Source organism: Oncorhynchus keta, chromosome 29 (genome assembly GCF_023373465.1).
Source record: "Oncorhynchus keta strain PuntledgeMale-10-30-2019 chromosome 29, Oket_V2, whole genome shotgun sequence".
Lineage (NCBI taxonomy): Eukaryota > Metazoa > Chordata > Actinopteri > Salmoniformes > Salmonidae > Oncorhynchus > Oncorhynchus keta.
The window spans coordinates 7,005,363-7,028,696 of record NC_068449.1 but is presented as its reverse complement, the minus strand read 5'-3'; the positions used below and the strand labels follow the sequence as shown (position 1 = coordinate 7,028,696).

The following is a 23,334-nucleotide window of genomic DNA, read 5'->3' as shown; positions in this document are numbered from 1 at the left end:
ACATGAGAGAACGTCACTGTAATGGAGGACAGTGTTTGGGTGTTGTGTGCTATCGCTCATTCGTGCCACTGTCATGAGCGATGGAGCACAGAAAAAAAAGCAGGGTTAGCACCCGTCGCGGCTTTGCCTGCCAACACGCTGCAGACCCCATTAGGCATGTAGGGGAACGTACGGAGGAGGACATTATATAATCATCTGCTCTGTAGTGTGACACATAGAGAACACTCAATAGGGCCCATGCCTGCCACCTTGCTGGAGTCCACCCTTCAGCGTAGTGCACAGAGCACGAGAGAGAACTGGGCCAATGCTTCAACACAGAGGGGGGATAACATTATGGTTGAAAACAGACCTGCAGTCGCCAAGACGTGACAGTAGTCTCATTGATTTTAGCACTAGCAATTTGCCTGTTGTGATTCTTGGTAGTTTCGAAATCGGTCAAAATCCTCAAATGTCATCTTTGTTTATGAAGCAACGGTTTGATTATCCTAGATATAAAGACACATTGGCATTGAATTGTCTTTTGTTTGGGATTCTCCGTAAAGACAATAATTACAGTATGTCAACCAGCTGGCCAGTCACAGTGGTCATCTGGGGTAACTTGGCCCCAAGTAGGGCTGCAAACCTGAAACAGTTGATTTATTATTGTCAAGTGAAGCCCATTGACCTCGTTTCTGCTTTTCGCAGAATCTGCAATGATGTCAACGTCGGGGATCATCTCCTTTTCCCCAGGCCATGGCACAGATCCTGTGCATCAGCCTCCATTGTAGACATCCGGCAGAGTGTGTAGGCTCTCTGACTCCCCTGTATATTAATAGCTATGGAGAAGAAGCCACGGGCCACGCGATTGGCTCCCACGTCACCCAACTCCACGCTTGTTCAGCCAATGAGGAAAGAGCTCCTTCACTGAGCCTGCTCTGTAAGCCTCGGTGCTGTGGGTTGCAGTGCTCACCATTCCTGCACCTCATGACTTCCGTCTGCTAACCGGTGGTCGTCTGAAACGGAACTCATGGGAAAGCTGCTTGTTAGGCTATACGGATAACATAGGCTATAATTAGGATAATGCATATACATTTGCAATGTGTTTCAGTAAAAGGGAAGGTGATCGTTGCAGGGAATAAGGAGATCTAGTTGTGATTTATTTCTCTACTCATCCCCCTTTATGAGGTGTCTCTTTATCCAAGACCCACATGATACTTGCTGACAGACAAATATAAATGACTTAATTTATTCTTCTTTTCCACGTGGCTGTTTTAATATCACAACACTTCCCTAGATCAATGAATGATTTACTCATCTCCACTGCTTGTGTTTGTTTTCACACTTGCAGTTTGCACTCATACAATCATATTCCTTTGACATGGTGAATCATTCATCTTCTTATGTTTGAAGGCCTTTGTCTTATTTTAGATTTCCAATCATTAACCGCTGAGGAATATGTACCTTGTGTTCTTATTGGTACATAGAATGTCACTAATCACTGAGTGAGATAAATAGGCTAGGCTATGCACATCCAAAAGTCCAGTATCAGTACTGGACCAATGAGAAAGCTTGCACTATTGTTGTCTTACGGCACATGAAATAACTTATTTTCTTTATTCCTGTCTTTTTCTTGTGTGACTTAAGTTTTTATTTATTTTCCACCCTTACCCACTTGCTTGTCGTAACCCCTCCCCCGCCTCTCATTTTCTATCCCCTCAGATCCGAAAACCCCCTTTTCATCAATTATCGTATTACAGCTGTTTAGTTAAAACACTGGACACTGACAGACACAACAAGCCCCCCTGTCAACTCTAATGTAGGCTCTGTCCAGCCAGCCGCCCCCAACCCATCCAATCATTTCCCCTGTAATCCCAGTAGTAATCTGATTTCACCGTACCCTGTTGCTTAGCCCTTTATTCACTTGTCATTAGACTGGCACATTTGGCTTTGGTGGCTCTCCGTCTGTCCAGCACTATGCCTCATTAAAGGGATCCTGTCGAGTCGTGTGCTACTGCGACTAGTTTTAGATTTAGGCTATTTTCTCCCAACCCTGTCATTTTTATTAGCTACGAAAGAGAAACTGACACCATATGGTTTTCGGAGAATCTTATTTTTTCGAATTTCAGTCTAAAAATGATCAGTTCATCAATTTATTTCAACATTAGATTCTGCTGGGTCTTGTTGTTAAGTACATTGTCATAGAGAACAGCGAGCTCCTTCCTTTCAAATCATGTCCTACTTAATCAAGGCGCATTAGATTATGTACCTGTCTTTCGGCCATTAGAAGCCTCAGACACGTTTGTTGTGTCCGTTACTCTGCTCCAACCGTCCTGACATCTGCTGTATGTAAAACTTTGGTGGAGGAGCGGGTGAGACAAACCTGGCTGTAAATAAACACAGACTGTTTGGAAGAAAATACAAATGTAAACAAAAACATAGGCTGTTTGGTTTTGACATCATCGCGGGAGGAGTAAACGCTCAGGTTCAATACGAAGCAGGTTTAGATTCAGACAATCTATATTGTTCCGTTGCTGGACAACGTGGCCGCAGCCCTATAAAACACCTTCGTCAGCAGATTCACGTAAAGAGATATGTGTCTCTTGACCTTCCCCACTGTGTATCATTGTAACACTACACTGAGTGGACAAAACATTAAGAATACCTGCTCCTTCCATGAAATAGACTGACCAGGTGGAAGCTATTGGGGGGGGGGGCAACTTATTGAGTGCAAGTGCAACTCAATATTATTATTGTCTACAGACATTGTATGTATATTGTTTACACAATACATTTCCTCTAGCCTATACAGCCTGTATATATTGTCTTGGCTGAATACATCCCTGTATTGGGGATCTTCTCCATAAAACTCCATAGCCGTTTGTTGATTAGGCTACATATTGTTATACTATTGGCAGTGGTCTTTGTGATTGTAGCTGTCCCACTTCTGCTCAGTGCAGGATTTAAAATAGGACCCATCAAATGGAGGGAAGAACAGCAGCATGCGGATGTTACTTTTCACTTGGTTGCTTGGAGTAGTCTTGACACAAGTTATTTGTAGCATTTCAAGGAGGAGGACAGACAAAAGGCTCTTGCACGTCGTCTAGCTATTGGCTTATCAAAGCTGGAAAATGTGACAGTTTCCAGAGTCAATGTCAAAGAAGTAATGAAATGTTTTTTACCTGCATAACAATAGGCCCCATCTTGTATTGTGAAGAGATAAAATAATTATAACGTGACTAGGCTCTCTATCTTTGTCAATAAAGGACCTTCTTAACCCAGCATTTGATTCACCTTCCCCAGGTAATTTTTTCATCATTGTTAACATGTTGATGTTAGCATGTTGCCAGTAAGGCAGATGGTATGGATCAAATACAAATGTATTTGTCACATGCTTTGTAAGCAGCAGCTGTAGACTAACAGTGAAATGCTTAATTATAGGCCCTTCCCAACCATGCAGATAAAACTGGCTACTAACAGGATAAAACAGACTATAAAACAGGATTAAACAGACTACAAACAGGATTAAACAGGATAGAACAGACAAGAAACAGGATTAAACAGGATTAAACAGTCTATAAACAGGATTAAACAGCCTACAAACAGGATTAAACAGGATAGAACAGACAAGAAACAGGATTAAACAGGATTAAACAGTCTATAAACAGGATTAAACAGCCTACAAACAGGATTAAACAGACTACAAACAGGATTAAACAGACTACAAACAGGATAAAACAGACAACAAACAGGATTAAACAGACAACAAACAGGATTAAACAGGATAGAACAGACAAGAAACAGGATTAAACAGGATTAAACAGCCTACAAACAGGATTAAACAGACTACAAACAGGATTAAACAGACTACAAACAGGATTAAACAGACTACAAACAGGATAAAACAGACAACAAACAGGATTAAACAGACAACAAACAGGATAGAACAGACAACAAACAGGATTAAACAGCCTATAAACAGGATTAAACCGACTACAAACAGGATTAAACAGCCTATAAACAGGATTAAACCGACTACAAACAGGATGAAACAGACAACAAACAGGATAAAACAGCCTACAAACAGGATTAAACAGACTACAAACAGGATTAAACAGACTACAAACAGGATAAAACAGACAACAAACAGGATAAAACAGCCTACAAACAGGATTAAACAGACTACAAACAGGATTAAACAGACTACAAACAGGATAAAACAGACTACAAACAGGATTAAACAGACTACAAACAGGATTAAACAGACTACAAACAGGATTAAACAGTCTATGAACAGGATTAAACAGCCTACAAACATGATTAAACAGACTACAAACAGGATTAAACAGACTACAAACAGGATAAAGCAGACTACAAACAGGATAAAACAGACTACAAACAGGATAAAACAGACTACAAACAGGATAAAACAGACTACAAACAGGATAAAACAGACAACAAACAGGATTAAACAGACAACAAACAGGATAGGATTAAACAGACAACAAACAGGATTAAACAGCCTATAAACAGGATTAAACCGACTACAAACAGGATTAAACCGACTACAAACAGGATTAAACAGCCTATAAACAGGATTAAACCGACTACAAACAGGATTAAACAGACTACAAACAGGATAAAACAGCCTACAAACAGGATTAAACAGACTACAAACAGGATTAAACAGACTACAAACAGGATAAAACAGCCTACAAACAGGATTAAACAGACTACAAACAGGATTAAACCGACTACAAACAGGATTAAACCGACTACAAACAGGGTTAAACAGCCTATAAACAGGATTAAACTGACTACAAACAGGATTAAACACACTACAAACAGGATGAAACAGACTACAAACAGGATGCAACAGACTACAAACAGGATGCAACAGACTACAAACAGGATGCAACAGACTACAAACAGGATGCAACAGACTACAAACAGGATGCAACAGACTACAAACAGGATGCAACAGACTACAAACAGGATGCAACAGACTACAAACAGGATGCAACAGACTACAAACAGGATTAAACAGCCTACAAACAGGATTAAACTGACTACAAACAGGATTAAACAGGATTAAACAGACTACAAACAGGATGCAACAGACTACAAACAGGATGCAACAGACTACAAACAGGATGCAACAGACTACAAACAGGATGCAACAGACTACAAACAGGATGCAACAGACTACAAACAGGATGAAAACAAGCTTGCCTTCAGTATTAGTCAGACATCAACAGAGTAGTGTAGTGTGCTAACAGCTAACAGAGACGAGAGCCATGGGGGGTTTAGGAGGTCAAGTAGATGATTTTACCCACCCCCTAAATCTAACCCTGGCCTTGTTGGAAAGGTCGAGGGGAGAGTTTGTTACAGGAAGGTTGATTTGACCCCCTAATCCTTTTCTGTAATGATTTGTGGAAAAGCCTATTTGATGCATTCAAACAGTGCCCAGTGCTAAATTAGGCACCCTCAGAAATAAGACCTCATCCGTACATTAGTGTGCCATTAGTTCCTGTCAGGGTTGGGGTCAATTAAAGAAGTAAATTGTCATTCCAATTCAGCAATTGGAAAAAGGGCATTTCTTTTCAATGACTTCTCCATAAATTGAAATGTAGAAGATATTTATTTCCAAAGTTGTACATTTCCTGAATTGAATGCCTTCAAATCGAATGGACCCCCAACCACCCTGCTATATCTCATTAAATAGTCATTCTAGTCTAATTATTGAGCCTTTTGAATGTGAATTCTGACATCTGTGATATTTCTTACATAAATAATTCATAAGCACCCAAATGATTGTTTGATTTAAGGTTACATTACAGAGAATTCAGCTTGGCTAAATCCAACCAGTCCACTTTTAGAGTAGTTTTTGCTTTTGGGATTTGGAAAGAACAAGTGGGTCTAGTCTCTCTTGGGTCGTTCTATATGAATTCAACCACTTTCTGATTGCACCCTTTTGATTGAAACGAAAGCTTACATCTATGTTTGCCCATGGTAGAAGTGGTCAGAGAAGGACTTTTTCCACCTGAATACCAACACATTCAGGAGATAGGTCTGGATTTACTCAAAGTTTACCCATTTTGCATACCTTACCATGTGTCATCCATGTCTTCATCACTGATATCATGAGCCCCCCTTCAACCAGCCGTAGTGCCTTATGAGTGGTAGGATGTGATTGGCTGACACTAATAACAGCCTGGCACATAATTGCGAGGACATCTATGTGATTCCAGCTAATGTGTTTTTGTTCACTGAGATTAGCTGTTCTCTCATTGAGTTTGAGTTTATTTTATTTTTCAGTAAATGTGCCGGTTTTAGCCAGCCGGCTAATTTTCAACCGCAGTCCCTGGGCAGGTTATTAAAAACAATTACAATATAGACAATAGCAACATAGGACAAGCAAGAGATATCATACAGACAGAGCAACATTGAACAAGCAAGACGTAGCATACAGACAGAGCAACAGAACAAAAAGCAGCAAAACAAAATTCATAAAAGCAACAAAGTGTTTCCACACCTCACAAGCAACAGACAACAGACAACATGAAAAGCGGCAACACACAGCTAGGGACCATGTTCACAAATCTGAATGACCTTTAGCCATGTCTTCAAGCATTTTGTGAAAGTGTGATATGTGGTGCAGTTATGTGTGTCTGGTGGCATTGTATTCCAGACATGGGAAGCTCTCACAGAGAAAATGGATTTACTAAAGGTGCTTTTCCTTAAGGGAACTATACAGTCACCTCTCATGGCAGACCTTGTGGATCTGCTGCCATATGTTTGGGTTTTCTGTTTAACAAAACTACTGAGTGGAGGGGGAGCCAGGCCATTTAGGATCTTGAATACAAGACATGCGTCGGTGTATTGCACAAGATTTTCCCAACTCAGGAGCTCATGCTTTCTGAGGATGTAACAGTGATGATGGCTATTGGGCTTCCTATCAAGCACTTTGAGAGCCTGTTTGTAGACAGACCGAATAGGTCTTAATGTTATACAGCAAGCTTGGGCCCAACTAGTCAAGCAGTATGTTAAGTGGGGAGTATCATAGCTTTGAAGTACAGTTTTGCTACCTCTGTAGTCAAACCATTTCGTATATATCGGAAATGAGCTAGGTTGAATTTGGTTATTTGAATGACCTTTTTCACATGATTTTTAAAAGTATGATGCCAAGGTACTTAAACCAGCTTCAAACAGGATTAAACAGACTACAAACAGGATTCAACAGACTACAAACATGATTCAACAGACTACAAACAGGATTCAACAGACTACAAACAGGATTCAACAGACTACAAACATACTACAAACAGGATTCAACAGACTATAAACATGATTAAACGGACTACAAACAGGATAAAAAAGACTACAAACAGGATTAAACAGACTACAAACAGGATTCAACAGACTACAAACATGATTCAACAGACTACAAACAGGATTCAACAGACTACAAACAGGATTCAACAGACTACAAACAGGATTCAACAGACTAGAAACAGGATTAAACAGACTACAAACATACTACAAACAGGATTCAACAGACTATAAACAGGATTAAACGGACTACAAACAGGATAAAAAAGACTACAAACAGGATTAAACAGACTACAAACAGGATTCAACAGACTACAAACAGGATTCAACAGACTACAAACAGGATTCAACAGACTACAAACAGGATTCAACAGACTACAAACAGGATTCAACAGACTAGAAACAGGATTAAACAGACTACAAACATACTACAAACAGGATTCAACAGACTATAAACAGGATTAAACGGACTACAAACAGGATAAAACAGACTACAAACAGGATTCAACAGACTACAAACAGGATTCAACAGACTAGAAACAGGATTAAACAGACTACAAACATACTACAAACAGGATTCAACAGACTATAAACAGGATTAAACAGACTACAAACAGGATAAAACAGACTACAAACAGGATTCAACAGACTACAAACAGGATTCAACAGACTAGAAACAGGATTAAACAGACTACAAACATACTACAAACAGGATTCAACAGACTATAAACAGGATTAAACGGACTACAAACAGGATAAAAAAGACTACAAACAGGATTAAACAGACTACAAACAGGATTCAACAGACTACAAACATGATTCAACAGACTACAAACATGATTCAACAGACTACAAACAGGATTCAACAGACTACAAACAGGATTCAACAGACTACAAACAGGATTCAACAGACTAGAAACAGGATTAAACAGACTACAAACATACTACAAACAGGATTCAACAGACTATAAACAGGATTAAACGGACTACAAACAGGATAAAACAGACTACAAACAGGATTCAACAGACTACAAACAGGATTCAACAGACAACACACAGGATTAAACAGCCTATAAACAGGATGAAACAGACTACAAACAGGATTAAACAGGATAGAACAGCCTATAAACAGGATGAAAACAAGCTTGCCTTCAGTATTAGTCACCGATTAGTCAGACATCAACAGAGTAGTGTAGTGTGCTAACAGCTAGCGTGTGAGTCAAAGACGAGGGCCATGGGGGTTTAGGAGGTCAAGTAGATGATTTTACCCACCCCTAAATCTAACCCTGGCCTTGTTGGAAAGGTCGAGGGGAGAGTTTGTTACAGGAAGGTTGATTTGACCCCTAATCCTTTTCTGTAATGATTTGTGGAAAAGCCTATTTGATGCATTCAAACAGTGCCCAGTGCTAAATTAGGCACCCTCAGAAATAAGACCTCATCCGTACATTAGTGTGCCATTAGTTCCTGTCAGGGTTGGGGTCAATTAAAGAAGTAAATTGTCATTCCAATTCAGCAATTGGAAAAAGGGCATTTCTTTTCAATGACTTCTCCATAAATTGAAATGTAGAAGATATTTATTTCCAAAGTTGTACATTTCCTGAATTGAATGCCTTCAAATCGAATGGACCCCCAACCACCCTGCTATATCTCATTAAATAGTCATTCTAGTCTAATTATTGAGCCTTTTGAATGTGAATTCTGACATCTGTGATATTTCTTACATAAATAATTCATAAGCACCCAAATTATTGTTTGATTTAAGGTTACATTACAGAGAATTCAGCTTGGCTAAATCCAACCAGTCCACTTTTAGAGTAGTTTTTTGCTTTTGGGATTTGGAAAGAACAAGTGGGTCTAGTCTCTCTTGGGTCGTTCTATATGAATTCAACCACTTTCTGATTGCACCCCTTTTGATTGAAACGAAAGCTTACATCTATGTTTGCCCATGGTAGAAGTGGTCAGAGAAGGACTTTTTCTACCTGAATACCAACACATTCAGGAGATAGGTCTGGATTTACTCAACGTTTACCCATTTTGCATACCTTACCATGTGTCATCCATGTCTTCATCACTGATATCATGAGCCCCCCTTCCACCAGCCGTAGTGCCTTATGAGTGGTAGGATGTGATTGGCTGACACTAATAACAGCCTGGCACATAATTGCGAGGACATCTATGTGATTCCAGCTAATGTGTTTTTGTTCACTGAGATTAGCTGTTCTCTCATTGAGTTTGAGTTTATTTTATTTTTCAGTAAATGTGCCGGTTTTAGCCAGCCGGCTAATTTTCAACCGCAGTCCCTGGGCAGGTTATTAAAAACAATTACAATATAGACAATAGCAACATAGGACAAGCAAGAGATATCATACAGACAGAGCAACATTGAACAAGCAAGACGTAGCATACAGACAGAGCAACAGAACAAAAAGCAGCAAAACAAAATTCATAAAAGCAACAAAGTGTTTCCACACCTCACAAGCAACAGACAACAGACAACATGAAAACGGCAACACACAGCTAGGGACCATGTTCACAAATCTGAATGACCTTTAGCCATGTCTTCAAGCATTTTGTGAAAGTGTGATATGTGGTGCAGTTATGTGTGTCTGGTGGCATTGTATTCCAGACATGGGAAGCTCTCACAGAGAAAATGGATTTACTAAAGGTGCTTTTCCTTAAGGGAACTATACAGTCACCTCTCATGGCAGACCTTGTGGATCTGCTGCCATATGTTTGGGTTTTCTGTTTAACAAAACTACTGAGTGGAGGGGGAGCCAGGCCATTTAGGATCTTGAATACAAGACATGCGTCGGTGTATTGCACAAGATTTTCCCAACTCAGGAGCTCATGCTTTCTGAGGATGTAACAGTGATGATGGCTATTGGGCTTCCTATCAAGCACTTTGAGAGCCTGTTTGTAGACAGACCGAATAGGTCTTAATGTTATACAGCAAGCTTGGGCCCAACTAGTCAAGCAGTATGTTAAGTGGGGAGTATCATAGCTTTGAAGTACAGTTTTGCTACCTCTGTAGTCAAACCATTTCGTATATATCGGAAATGAGCTAGGTTGAATTTGGTTATTTGAATGACCTTTTTCACATGATTTTTAAAAGTATGATGCCAAGGTACTTAAACCAGCTTCAAACAGGATTAAACAGACTACAAACAGGATTCAACAGACTACAAACATGATTCAACAGACTACAAACAGGATTCAACAGACTACAAACAGGATTCAACAGACTACAAACATACTACAAACAGGATTCAACAGACTATAAACATGATTAAACGGACTACAAACAGGATAAAAAAGACTACAAACAGGATTAAACAGACTACAAAAACATGATTCAACAGACTACAAACAGGATTCAACAGACTACAAACAGGATTCAACAGACTACAAACAGGATTCAACAGACTAGAAACAGGATTAAACAGACTACAAACATACTACAAACAGGATTCAACAGACTATAAACAGGATTAAACGGACTACAAACAGGATAAAAAAGACTACAAACAGGATTAAACAGACTACAAACAGGATTCAACAGACTACAAACAGGATTCAACAGACTACAAACAGGATTCAACAGACTACAAACAGGATTCAACAGACTAGAAACAGGATTAAACAGACTACAAACATACTACAAACAGGATTCAACAGACTATAAACAGGATTAAACAGACTACAAACAGGATAAAACAGACTACAAACAGGATTCAACAGACTACAAACAGGATTCAACAGACTACAAACAGGATTAAACAGACTACAAACATACTACAAACAGGATTCAACAGACTATAAACAGGATTAAACGGACTACAAACAGGATAAAAAGACTACAAACAGGATTAAACAGACTACAAACAGGATTCAACAGACTACAAACATGATTCAACAGACTACAAACATGATTCAACAGACTACAAACAGGATTCAACAGACTACAAACAGGATTCAACAGACTACAAACAGGATTCAACAGACTAGAAACAGGATTAAACAGACTACAAACATACTACAAACAGGATTCAACAGACTATAAACAGGATTAAACGGACTACAAACAGGATAAAACAGACTACAAACAGGATTCAACAGACTACAAACAGGATTCAACAGACAACACACAGGATTAAACAGCCTATAAACAGGATGAAACAGACTACAAACAGGATTAAACAGGATAGAACAGCCTATAAACAGGATGAAAACAAGCTTGCCTTCAGTATTAGTCACCGATTAGTCAGACATCAACAGAGTAGTGTAGTGTGCTAACAGCTAACAGAGACGAGAGCCATGGGGGGTTTAGGAGGTCAAGTAGATGATTTTACCCACCCCCTAAATCTAACCCTGGCCTTGTTGGAAAGGTCGAGGGGAGAGTTTGTTACAGGAAGGTTGATTTGACCCCCTAATCCTTTTCTGTAATGATTTGTGGAAAAGCCTATTTGATGCATTCAAACAGTGCCCAGTGCTAAATTAGGCACCCTCAGAAATAAGACCTCATCCGTACATTAGTGTGCCATTAGTTCCTGTCAGGGTTGGGGTCAATTAAAGAAGTAAATTGTCATTCCAATTCAGCAATTGGAAAAAGGGCATTTCTTTTCAATGACTTCTCCATAAATTGAAATGTAGAAGATATTTATTTCCAAAGTTGTACATTTCCTGAATTGAATGCCTTCAAATCGAATGGACCCCCAACCACCCTGCTATATCTCATTAAATAGTCATTCTAGTCTAATTATTGAGCCTTTTGAATGTGAATTCTGACATCTGTGATATTTCTTACATAAATAATTCATAAGCACCCAAATTATTGTTTGATTTAAGGTTACATTACAGAGAATTCAGCTTGGCTAAATCCAACCAGTCCACTTTTAGAGTAGTTTTTTGCTTTTGGGATTTGGAAAGAACAAGTGGGTCTAGTCTCTCTTGGGTCGTTCTATATGAATTCAACCACTTTCTGATTGCACCCCTTTTGATTGAAACGAAAGCTTACATCTATGTTTGCCCATGGTAGAAGTGGTCAGAGAAGGACTTTTCCACCTGAATACCAACACATTCAGGAGATAGGTCTGGATTTACTCAAAAGTTTACCCATTTTGCATACCTTACCATGTGTCATCCATGTCTTCATCACTGATATCATGAGCCCCCCTTCCACCAGCCGTAGTGCCTTATGAGTGGTAGGATGTGATTGGCTGACACTAATAACAGCCTGGCACATAATTGCGAGGACATCTATGTGATTCCAGCTAATGTGTTTTTGCTGAGTAAAAGTTCACTGAGATTAGCTGTTCTCTCATTGAGTTTGAGTTTATTTTATTTTTCAGTAAAAGTGCCGGTTTTAGCCAGCCAGCTAATTTTCAACCGCAGTCCCTGGGCAGGTTATTAATAAATCAAATCAAATCAAATCCAATTTATTTATATAGCCCTTCGTACATCAGCTGATATCTCAAAGTGCTGTACATAAACCCAGCCTAAAACCCCAAACAGCAAGCATTGCAGGTGTAGAAGCACAATAACAATTACAATATAGACAATAGCAACATAGGACAAGCAAGACATATCATAGAGACAGAGCAACATTGAACAAGCAAGACGTAGCATACAGACAGAGCAACAGAACAAAAAGCAGCAAAACAAAATTCATAAAAGCAACAAAGTGTTTCCACACCTCACAAGCTACAGACAACAGACAACATGAAAAACGGCAACACACAGCTAGGGACCATGTTCACAAATCTGATTGACCTTTAGCCATGTCTTCAAGCATTTTGTGAAAGTGTGATATGTGGTGCAGTTATGTGTGTCTGATGGCATTGTATTCCAGACATGGGAAGCTCTCACAGAGAAAATGGATTTACTAAAGGTGCTTTTCCTTAAGGGAACTATACAGTCACCTCTCATGGCAGACCTTGTGGATCTGCTGCCATATGTTTGGGTTTTCTGTTTAAGAGAAATACTGAGTGGAGGGGAGCCAGGCCATTTAGGATCTTGAATACAAGACATGTGTCGGTGTATTGCACAAGATTTTCCCAACTCAGGAGCTCATGCTTTCTGAGGATGTAACAGTGATGATGGCTATTGGGCTTCCTATCAAGCACTTTGAGAGCCTGTTTGTAGTCAGACCGAATAGGTCTTAATGTTATACAGCAAGCTTGGGCCCAATTAGTCAAGCAGTATGTTAAGTGGGGGAGTATCATAGATTTGAAGTACAGTTTTGCTACCTCTGTAGTCAAACAATTTAACATATATCGGAAATTAGCTAGGTTGAATTTGGTTATTTGAATTACCTTTTTCACATGCTTTTTAAAAGTATGATGCCAAGGTACTTAAGATCAGATGATACCACCTGGAGCTTCTCCCCTGACACATAGACACCTGGCTCAGTAGCATCTGTTTCCCTCTTTGTGAAGAACATGCAAACAGTTTTTTTCACATTGAGATGCTAACACGAGTCACTGAGCCACTTTGTAACCTGGACCATTACAGTAGTGAGTTCTTGTGCAGCTTGTTGTTTGCTCTTTGCATGCACATATATCACTGTATCATCTGCATACATATGAACTTCAGACCCAGTACAGACAGAAGGCAGATCATTAATGTACAGGCTGAACAGGAGGTGCCCCAGTATTGACCTTTGGGGCACGCACACATCATAGCTAAGAGTGGGCGACAGCTCATTGCTCACTCTGACACAGTGAGTTCAAATCAAATCAAATGTATTTGTCACATACACATGGTTAGCAGATGTTAATGAAAGTGTAGCGAAATGCTTGTGCTTCTAGTTCCGACAATTCAGTAATAACCAACGAGTAATCTAACCTAACAATTCCAAAACTACTACCTTATACACACAAGTGTAAAGGGATAAAGAATATGTACATAAATATATATGAATGAGTGATGGTACAGAATGGCATAGGCAAGATGCAGAAGATGGTATCGAGTATAGTATATACATATGAGATGAGTAATGTAGATTATGTAAATAAAGTGGCATAGTTTAAAGTGGCTAGTGATACATGTATTACATAAAGATGCAGTAGATGAGATAGAGTACAGTATATACATATATATACATATGAGATGAGTAATGTAGGGTATGTAAACATTATATTAAGTAGCATTGTTTAAAGTGGCTAGTGATATATATTTTACATCAATTCCCATTATTAAAGTGGCTGGAGTTGAGTCAGTGTGTTGGCAGCAACCACTCAATGTTAGTGGTGGCTGTTTAACAGTCTGATGGCCTTGAGATAGAAGCTGTTTTTCAGTCTCTCGGGCCCTGCTTTGATGCGCCTGTACTGACCTCGCCTTCTGGATGATAGCGGGGTGAACAGACAGTGGCTCGGGTGGTTGTTGTCCTTGATGATCTTTATGGCCTTCCTGTGAAATCGGGTGGTGTAGGTGTCCTGGAGGGCAGGTAGTTTGCCTTCAAGGTAGGATTTCATCCATCTCAAGGCATCAGGGGAAAAGTTGAACTTGGACAATTTTGTAATGAGAATCTCATGGTTAACAGTATCAAAAGCCTTCCTTAGGTCCAGAAACAGCCCCAACAACGCCCCCTTTGTCCATCTTGGACATCACATTTTCCAGAAGAAAGCAGTTGGCCATTTCTGTGGAGAGTTTCGCTCTGAAGTCAAACTGCATGGAATGTAATGTGAAGGGGCTGTTGTTGAGGTGGGCAATCAGTTGTTCTGCTACACACTTTACAACAACCTTTGGCACCACAGGTAGTATACTAATGGGCCTGTAGTTACTCACGTCAGCAGGGTCGCCTGATTTAAAGATGGCCGTTATTATGGCCTACTTCCATACCCTTGGAAACACCCCGAGACCAATAGATGTGTTGGTGACCTTAGTAATGGGACCAATGAGTGACTCTTTGTAGTTAAGAAAGGTAGAGTCCAGTCCAAACACATCTTTGGCTTTAGAGTTCTTTAGTGAGCTAATCACCTTGTTCACCTTTGACTCAGAAACCTCCCTTATGATGAAGACAGGTTGAGCGTCATTTACTAGCACTGAGCCCAAGAAACCAGTGGAGGGGTTCTGTGTCAGTACCCTGACAGAGTCAATAAAGTAGGAATTGAAAGCCTCTCCTATTGTCTATAGCAGTAGACAGCTCTGTACAACCAATGGGTTTCTTTAGGATTCTGACACTTAAGATGCCTCTCAAAACAAAATCATAATAAAGTGATTATTCCACATCGTCCGCACTTTAACCTCAGTCGTTGTATCATTTCAAATCCAAAGTGCCGGAATACAGAGCCAAAACAACAAAAATGTGTCGCTGTCCCAATACTTTTGGAGCTCACTGTATATGAATATTGTGGCTACTCGAATTTAGTCTTCCGCCTCGCTCTGACACGAGGAACTGAAAATAGAAAAGTGCTCCACTTATCCTGTCTGGGTTGGCCTATTGTTTGTCGGCCATTGTTGTTTCAGGTGCTGGAGCCGTTCACTTGTGGTCTGATCCAGAACAGGGCCATGTCTCAACGTGACCTGTGCTCCCTCATCAAGTACCAGGTCATCCTGGCCCAAGAACAGTTCAGTAACAACCCTCCGCCCCCAAGTCATAGTGCAGTATACACACAGACACGCATATATATATCAATACACACACACACAGACACACGCATGCACATACACACACGCACTGGCACCACGCATGCACATACACACACACGCACATTGTCGTGAAAATGTCCTGTATTACCAAATCATGAGAGAGCAAACCACACACAAGTCAGAGTATATTATATTATATATATATTATATATTATAAAGTCCCATCTTTAATTATATATGAGCTTCACCATAGCCCTGTGACTCTCAGATCAATTCAGTGTCTATAAATGAATTCTCTGAGAGTGCTTACAAAACAGTTCTTAGTATCATTTATAGCCAAGACACACCCATCTCAACTCACATGACGAATAACAGATCTTAGGAACATTACACAAAGAAAGATTTTACTTGAGAGAGTGGAGTATCCCATAGCCAGACAGCATTGGCTATACATTATCGTTCAGTTTGATTTCCTAAACGAAGTTCCTATCTAGTTCTTGGTACCACTTAGGACCAAAACATTACCTCATCCAATGGCATATATCAATTGTCAATTCTAGATACTCCCATCTCAAATATAACCCCTCCTGGACAAGATCACGGAGAGGAGTGACTGGCACACAGACATTGTGGAGCCAACTAACTGATTCCACATTAATCAGGCCATCCCTTCACATGGTTTAGGAATAGTTACAGACGCATTCACAGATAAGACTAACCTGACCTCTCCCCTCTTTGGGCCCCAAGTAACTGAGCCCTAGCAGAGAAGGGATAACTGCAAACTGCCAACAGTATTATTCAAAAAGAAGACATGCTAATGACAATAAATAAGATAGGTAACATAGATAAAATAAGATGTTTTATCTATGTTACCTAACTAATTCTGATTCCGCTACCACAACATACACAGACACACACTGCCACCACGCATGCACACAAGCACACACACTGGCACCACATATGCACATACACACACACACGCACGTACAGACACACACTGACATCACGCATGCACATACACACACATACACACTGCCACCAAGCATTTGCATGCACGTACACACACACAAACACACACACTGCCACCACGCATTCACGTACACACACACACACACTGCCACCAAGCATTTGCATGCACGTACACACACACACACTGCCACCAAGCATTTGCATTCACGTACACACACACACACTGCCACCACACTCAGATTGAAAAGTATGCCTTGTTACACTATATATTTTGTATCTATGTGACCATTTTGTACTTTAGTCAATTAATGATATTTTTCGGAGCAGAAATTTCCTCAGGATAACCCCTATTCATTTTCTGTCATCAATCAACACTCCCTAAGATTGTTTTACTCACTGCTTTAGCACACTCTGCTAACCCTGATGTCCTTGCCGTGTCTGAATCCTGGCTCAGGAAGGCCACCAAAAATTCTGAGATTTCCATACCCAACTATAACATTTTCCGTCAAGATAGAACCGCCAAAGTGGGAGGAGTTGCAGTCTACTGCAGAGATAGCCTGCAAAGTAATGTCATACTTTCCAGGTCCATAGCCAAACAGTTCGAACTACTAATTTTAAAAATTACTCTCTCCAGAAATAAGTCTCTCACTGTTGCCGCCTGCTACCGACCCCCCTCAGCTCCCAGCTGTGCCCTGGACACCATTTGTGAATTGATCGCCCCCCATCTAGCTTCAGAGTTTGTTCTGTTAGGTGACCTAAACTGAGATATGCTTAACACCCCGGCAGTCCTACAATCTAAGCTAGATGCTCTCAATCTCACACAAATCATCAAGGAACCCACCAGGTACAACCCTAAATCTGTAAACAAGGGCGCCCTCATAGATGTCATCCTGACCAACTGGCCCTCCAAATACACCTCCGCTGTCTTCAACCAGGATCTCAGCAATCACTGCCTCATTGCCTGTATCCGCTACGGAGCCGCAGTCAAACGACCACCCCTCATCACTGTCAAACACTCCCTAAAACACTTCTGTGAGCAGGCCTTTCTAATCGACCTGGCCCGGGTATCCTGGAAGGACATTGAACTCATTCCATCAGTTGGGGATGCCTGGTCATTCTTTAAAAGTAACTTCCTCACCATTTTAGATAAGCATGCTCCGTTCAAAAAATGCAGAACTAAGAACAGATATAGCCCTTGGTTCACTCCAGACCTGACTGCCCTCGACCAGCACAAAAACATCCTGTGGCGGACTGCAATAGCATTGAATAGTCCCCGCGATATGCAACTGTTCAGGGAAGTCAGGAACCAATCCACGCAGTCAGTCAGGAAAGCTAAGGCCAGCTTCTTCAGGCAGAAGTTTGCATCCTGTAGCTCCAACTCCAAAAAGTTCTGGGACACTGTGAAGTCCATGGAGAACAAGAGCACCTCCTCCCAGCTGCCCACTGCACTGAGGCTAGGTAACACGGTCACCACCGATAAACCCATGATTATCGAAAACTTCAACAAGCATTTCTCAACGGCTGGCCATGCCTTCCGCCTGGCTACTCCAACCTAGGCCAACAGTTCCCCCCCCGCCCCCCCGCAGCTAATCGCCCAAGCCTCTCCAGGTTCTCCTTTACCCCAATCCAGATAGCAGAGAGCTGCAAAACCTGGAGCCGTACAAATCAGCTGGGCTTGACAATCTGGACCCTCTATTTCTGAAACTATCTGCCGCCATTGTCGCAACCCCTATTACCAGCCTGTTCAACCTCTCTTTCATATTGTCTGAGATCCCCAAGGATTGGAAAGCTGCCGCAGTCATCCCCCTCTTCAAAGTGGGAGACACCCTGGACCCAAACTGTTACAGACCTATATCCATCCTGCCCTGCCTATCCAAGGTCTTCGAAAGCCAAGTCAACAAACAGGTCACTGACCATCTCGAATCCCACCGTACCTTCTCCGCTGTGCAATCTGGTTTCTGAGCCGGTCACGGGTGCATCTCAGCATTGTTCAAGGTACTAAACGATATCATAACCGCCATCGATAAAAGACAGTACTGTGCAGCCGTCTTTATCGACCTTGCCAAGGCTTTCGACTCTGTCAATCACCATATTCTTATCGGCAGACTCAGTAGCCTCGGTTTTTCGGATGACTGCCTTGCCATGGTTCACCAATTACTTTGCAGACAGAGTTCAGTGTGTCAAATCGGAGGGCATGCTGTCCGGACCTCTGGCAGTCTCTATGGGGGTGCCACAGGGTTCAATTCTCGGGCCGACTCTTTTCTCTGTATATATCAATGATGTTGCTCTTGCTGCGGGCGATTCCCTGATCCACCTCTACACAGACGACACCATTCTATATACTTCCGGCCCGTCCATGGACACTGTGCTATCTAACCTCCAAACGAGCTTCAATGCCATACAACACTCCTTCCGTGGCCTCCAACTGCTCTTAAACGCTAGTAAAACCAAATGCATGCTTTTCAACCGTTCGCTGCCTGCACCCGCACGCCTGACCAGCATCACCACCCTGGATGGTTCCAACCTTGAATATGTGGACATCTATAAGTATCTAGGTGTCTGGCTAGACTGTAAACTCTCCTTCCAGACTCATATCAAACATCTCCAATCGAAAATCAAATCAAGAGTCGGCTTTCTATTCCGCAACAAAGCCTCCTTCACTCACGCCGCCAAACCTACCCTAGTAAAACTGACTATCCTACCGATCCTCGACTTCGGCGATGTCATCTACAAAATTGCTTCCAACACTCTACTCAGCAAACTGGATGCAGTTTATCACAGTGCCATCCGTTTTGTCACTAAAGCACCTTATTCCACCCACCACTGCGACTTGTATGCTCTAGTCGGCTGGCCCTCGCTACATATTTGTCGCCAGACCCACTGGCTCCAGGACATCTACAAGTCCATGCTAGGTAAAGCTCCGCCTTATCTCAGTTCACTGGTCACGGTGGCAACACCCATCCGTAGCACGCGCTCCAGCAGGTGTATCTCACTGATCATCCCTAAAGCCAACACCTCATTTGGCCGCCTTTCGTTCCAGTTCTCTGCTGCCTGTGACTGGAACGAATTGCAAAAATCGCTGAAGTTGGAGACTTATCTCCCTCACCAACTTCAAACATCTGCTATCTGAGCAGCTAACCGATCGCTGCCGCTGTACATAAGTCTATCGGTAAATAGCCCACCCATTTTTACCTACCTCATCCCCATACTGTTTTTATTTATTTTATGTTCTGCTCTTTTGCACACCAATATCTCTACCTGTACATGACCATCTGATCATTTATCACTCCAGTGTTAATCTGCAAATTTGTAATTATTCGCCTACCTCCTCATGCCTTTTGCACACAATGTATATAGACTCTCCTTTTTTCTACTGTATTATTGACTTGTTAATAGTTTACTCCATGTGTAACTCTGTTGTCTGTTCACACTGCTATGCTTTATCTTGGCCAGGTCGCAGTTGTAAATGAGAACTTGTTCTCAACTAGCCTACCTGGTTAAATAAAGGTGAAATAACATTTTTTTTTAAATGACCACGTTGCATGGAAATATAATGTCAAATGTCAAATTATGTCAAGGAGCACGTCTTGGTGATCCTTGGTGTTGACAGGGGTCTCAGCACAGGACATTTCCCAGGTTCCCAGTACCATGACTACAAGCTGCTGCTTCAGATGGGCCTTCACTTCCTCTTCCTCCAGGGAACCAAAGGCAGGAGCCCCCCTTCTTTGCCCGTTGTAAACAAGTTAGCTCGCTGACGTCATGTAGAACGTGTGTCTTGCTAATCGCACCCTTAAACGGTTATTTTCAGGTCTTGAGAAAGCAAAGCGTATTCTGTAGGATTCTCACAAACGCTCCAGGAAACCAAAGAGGGTACCTCAAAGAATTTCCCACCATTGGTAACTACCTCGTACCAAATAGTACATAGTGATGCTTGTGTCAATGAATCTCAAAGATACTGACGGTAAATTACAGTTGTAACAAGTCATTTTCAAACTACCTGTTCAACTGCGGGCTGTAAAGTTAACCTTTAGACGCTTCTCCTAATTGTGAATGCTGCTTATTATGAAGGATGTCTTATGCCCTGATTGGCTGGATTGGCCAGTATTGACCTGATTGCCCTTTGCTTCCAGGCCCTTCATCTACAGCCACTCTAAACTACAGAAGCTGGAGGAGGAGATGCTAGGACATTTTAAAATGTGGGCTGAGAGCTCTGGCACCAGTACTTCACTCTCTCTTATTAGTAGCAGCTAACTGCACTCGGTCCTTTAGCCATGAATCATCCTTTTAAGATATTTAACTAAAGCCGAGGACAACAGCAACAGCGAGTGGCACAGTTGAAGCCACAACTTGCTCCAGATCTTGTTTTTCCATATTTGTTTGAGTAGGGGTGTATGCATTAAATAAGCAGTTGATTGGTTGTAAGTACACACATGTACCAAGGAAGGTGCAAACCGAAACGTATGCAGTGTCTTTTTTAGTAGGACATGTTACCAAAAGTGAAAACTATATGAAGTGAGTGCTGCTTGTCGCCTTTTTTCATTAGTTGTAAGTACCTTCTCTCTCTCGCTCTTCTTTGATTGGTCCAGGTTCCGGGTCCCTGGAAGTGAGAATGCATGTGATGATATTTTCGTCATTCCACGAGAGCATGCAGGAGATCGCTGCCATGTTGAACCACCATCTGCCCTGGTGAAGCTCATGACCTTTATGGGCCTCGGCAGGATACCTCCAGAAGGAGCAGCTGGAGGTAAAAATACAACATCTATAGTCCTGGGGTGGTCTACTGGTTAACACCACCGCCAGCAGCACATGTAGGTCTATGGTCCTGGGGTGGTCTACTGGTTAATACCACCGCCAGCAGCACATGTAGGTCTATGGTCCTGGGGTGGTCTACTGGTTAACACCACCGCCAGCAGCACATGTAGGTCTATGGTCCTGGGGTGGTCTACTGGTTAACACCACCGCCAGCAGCACATGTAGGTCTATGGTCCTGGGGTGGTCTACTGGTTAACACCACCGCCAGCAGCACATGTAGGTCTATGGTCCTGGCTTGGTCTACTGGTTAATACCACTGCCAGCAGCACATGTAGGTCTATGGTCCTGGGGTGGTCTACTGGTTAACACCACCGCCAGCAGCACATGTAGGTCTATGGTCCTGGGGTGGTCTACTGGTTAACACCACCGCCAGCAGCACATGGCAAACCTTTAGCCAATTTGCCGGTAATATTTTCACATGAAAATTAGTTTTGTGGCAAACTATTGCGGCAAATTTACGGCGACTTCTGTACTTCTGGCAAACAATTCTGGGAAATTTGTGGCAAACATTGTACTGTTTGCTGCAAACTCAATTTGAGTATGCAATTAGATCCGGTTTTTGGATACTGTGTTAACCTTGAAATGTTGTATATACATAAATCAAATCACATTTAACTTTAAATAACTTGCTTCTCACATAATCATACTAAATGTATTACATTTACTAAACAACGTATTCAATTTCTTAACAGATAAAAATAAATCCAATACAATGTTCTGATCCATCTCGCAATGAAAACATTATACAGTCTCACAATATTAACCTTAAAATCATCAGCATGCTAATGAAGAAAAGAGAAAAGACTGAATTTTTCCCAAATAAATAGTTTATTATATATTTTTATCTTCCTACAACATTTACATGAGAGAAATGTGAACACTATGGAGATGTTGACCGTAGGATGTTTTAAAGGGGCAACTACAGAATTTACATGAACCAAGTGATAAGTGATAACTGAGCAATGAGCTTTCAACCAATGGAAGTTTAAAGATAATTAACAACATTTTAATATTTAAAACAACAAAAACTAAATCAAACCCAGTCCAGAACTTCCTGTTGGAAGGTGAACCTTCACCCCAGTCTGAGGTCCTGAGTGCTCTGGAGCAAGTTTTCATCAAGGATCTCTCTGAACTTTGCTCCATTCATCTCTCCCTCGATCCTGACTAGTCTCACAGTCCCTGTCGCTGAAAAACATCCCCACAGCATGATACTGCCACCACCATGATACACCGTAGGGATGGTGCCAGGTTTCTTCTAGACGTGACGCTTGGCATTCAGGCCAAAGAGTTCAATCTTTGTTTCATCAGACCAGAGAATCTTGTTTCTCATGGTCTGAGAGTTTTTAGGTGCCTTTCGGCAAACTCCAAGCTGATTGTCATGTGCCTTTTACTGAGGAGCGGCTTCTGTCTGGCTCTACCATAAAGGCCTGATTGACTCTGCCTGTTTGATGGTTCATCGGAGGGCATGGTGGGATTTCTTATAAGCTTCCGAGTTAGAGTCCCTCTCGTTGAAAGTGGCAGCTCGAGCCTTTAGCTTAGTGTGGATGTTGCCGGTAATCCATGGCTTCTGGTTGGGGTATGTACGTATGGTCACTGTTGGGACGATGTCATCGATGCACTTATTGATGAAGCCAATGACTGATGTGGCGTATTCCT

General features: G+C 41.5%; 1 long non-coding RNA gene across 13 annotated transcripts in view; it reads left to right on the top strand.

The window, feature by feature from the left end:
• LOC118362255 (uncharacterized) overlaps window positions 1–23,334 on the top strand; it is an 82,236-nt gene that overhangs the window by 30,899 nt on the left and 28,003 nt on the right. For 11 of the 13 annotated variants that reach the window (XR_008086037.1, XR_008086032.1, XR_008086031.1 and 8 more), the window contains exon 3: window positions 21,453–21,610. The exons of the other annotated variants lie outside the window; for them this stretch is intronic. This is a non-coding gene — a long non-coding RNA (uncharacterized LOC118362255). The remainder of the gene's footprint in view (window positions 1–21,452; window positions 21,611–23,334) is intronic. 13 annotated transcript variants of the gene reach the window in all.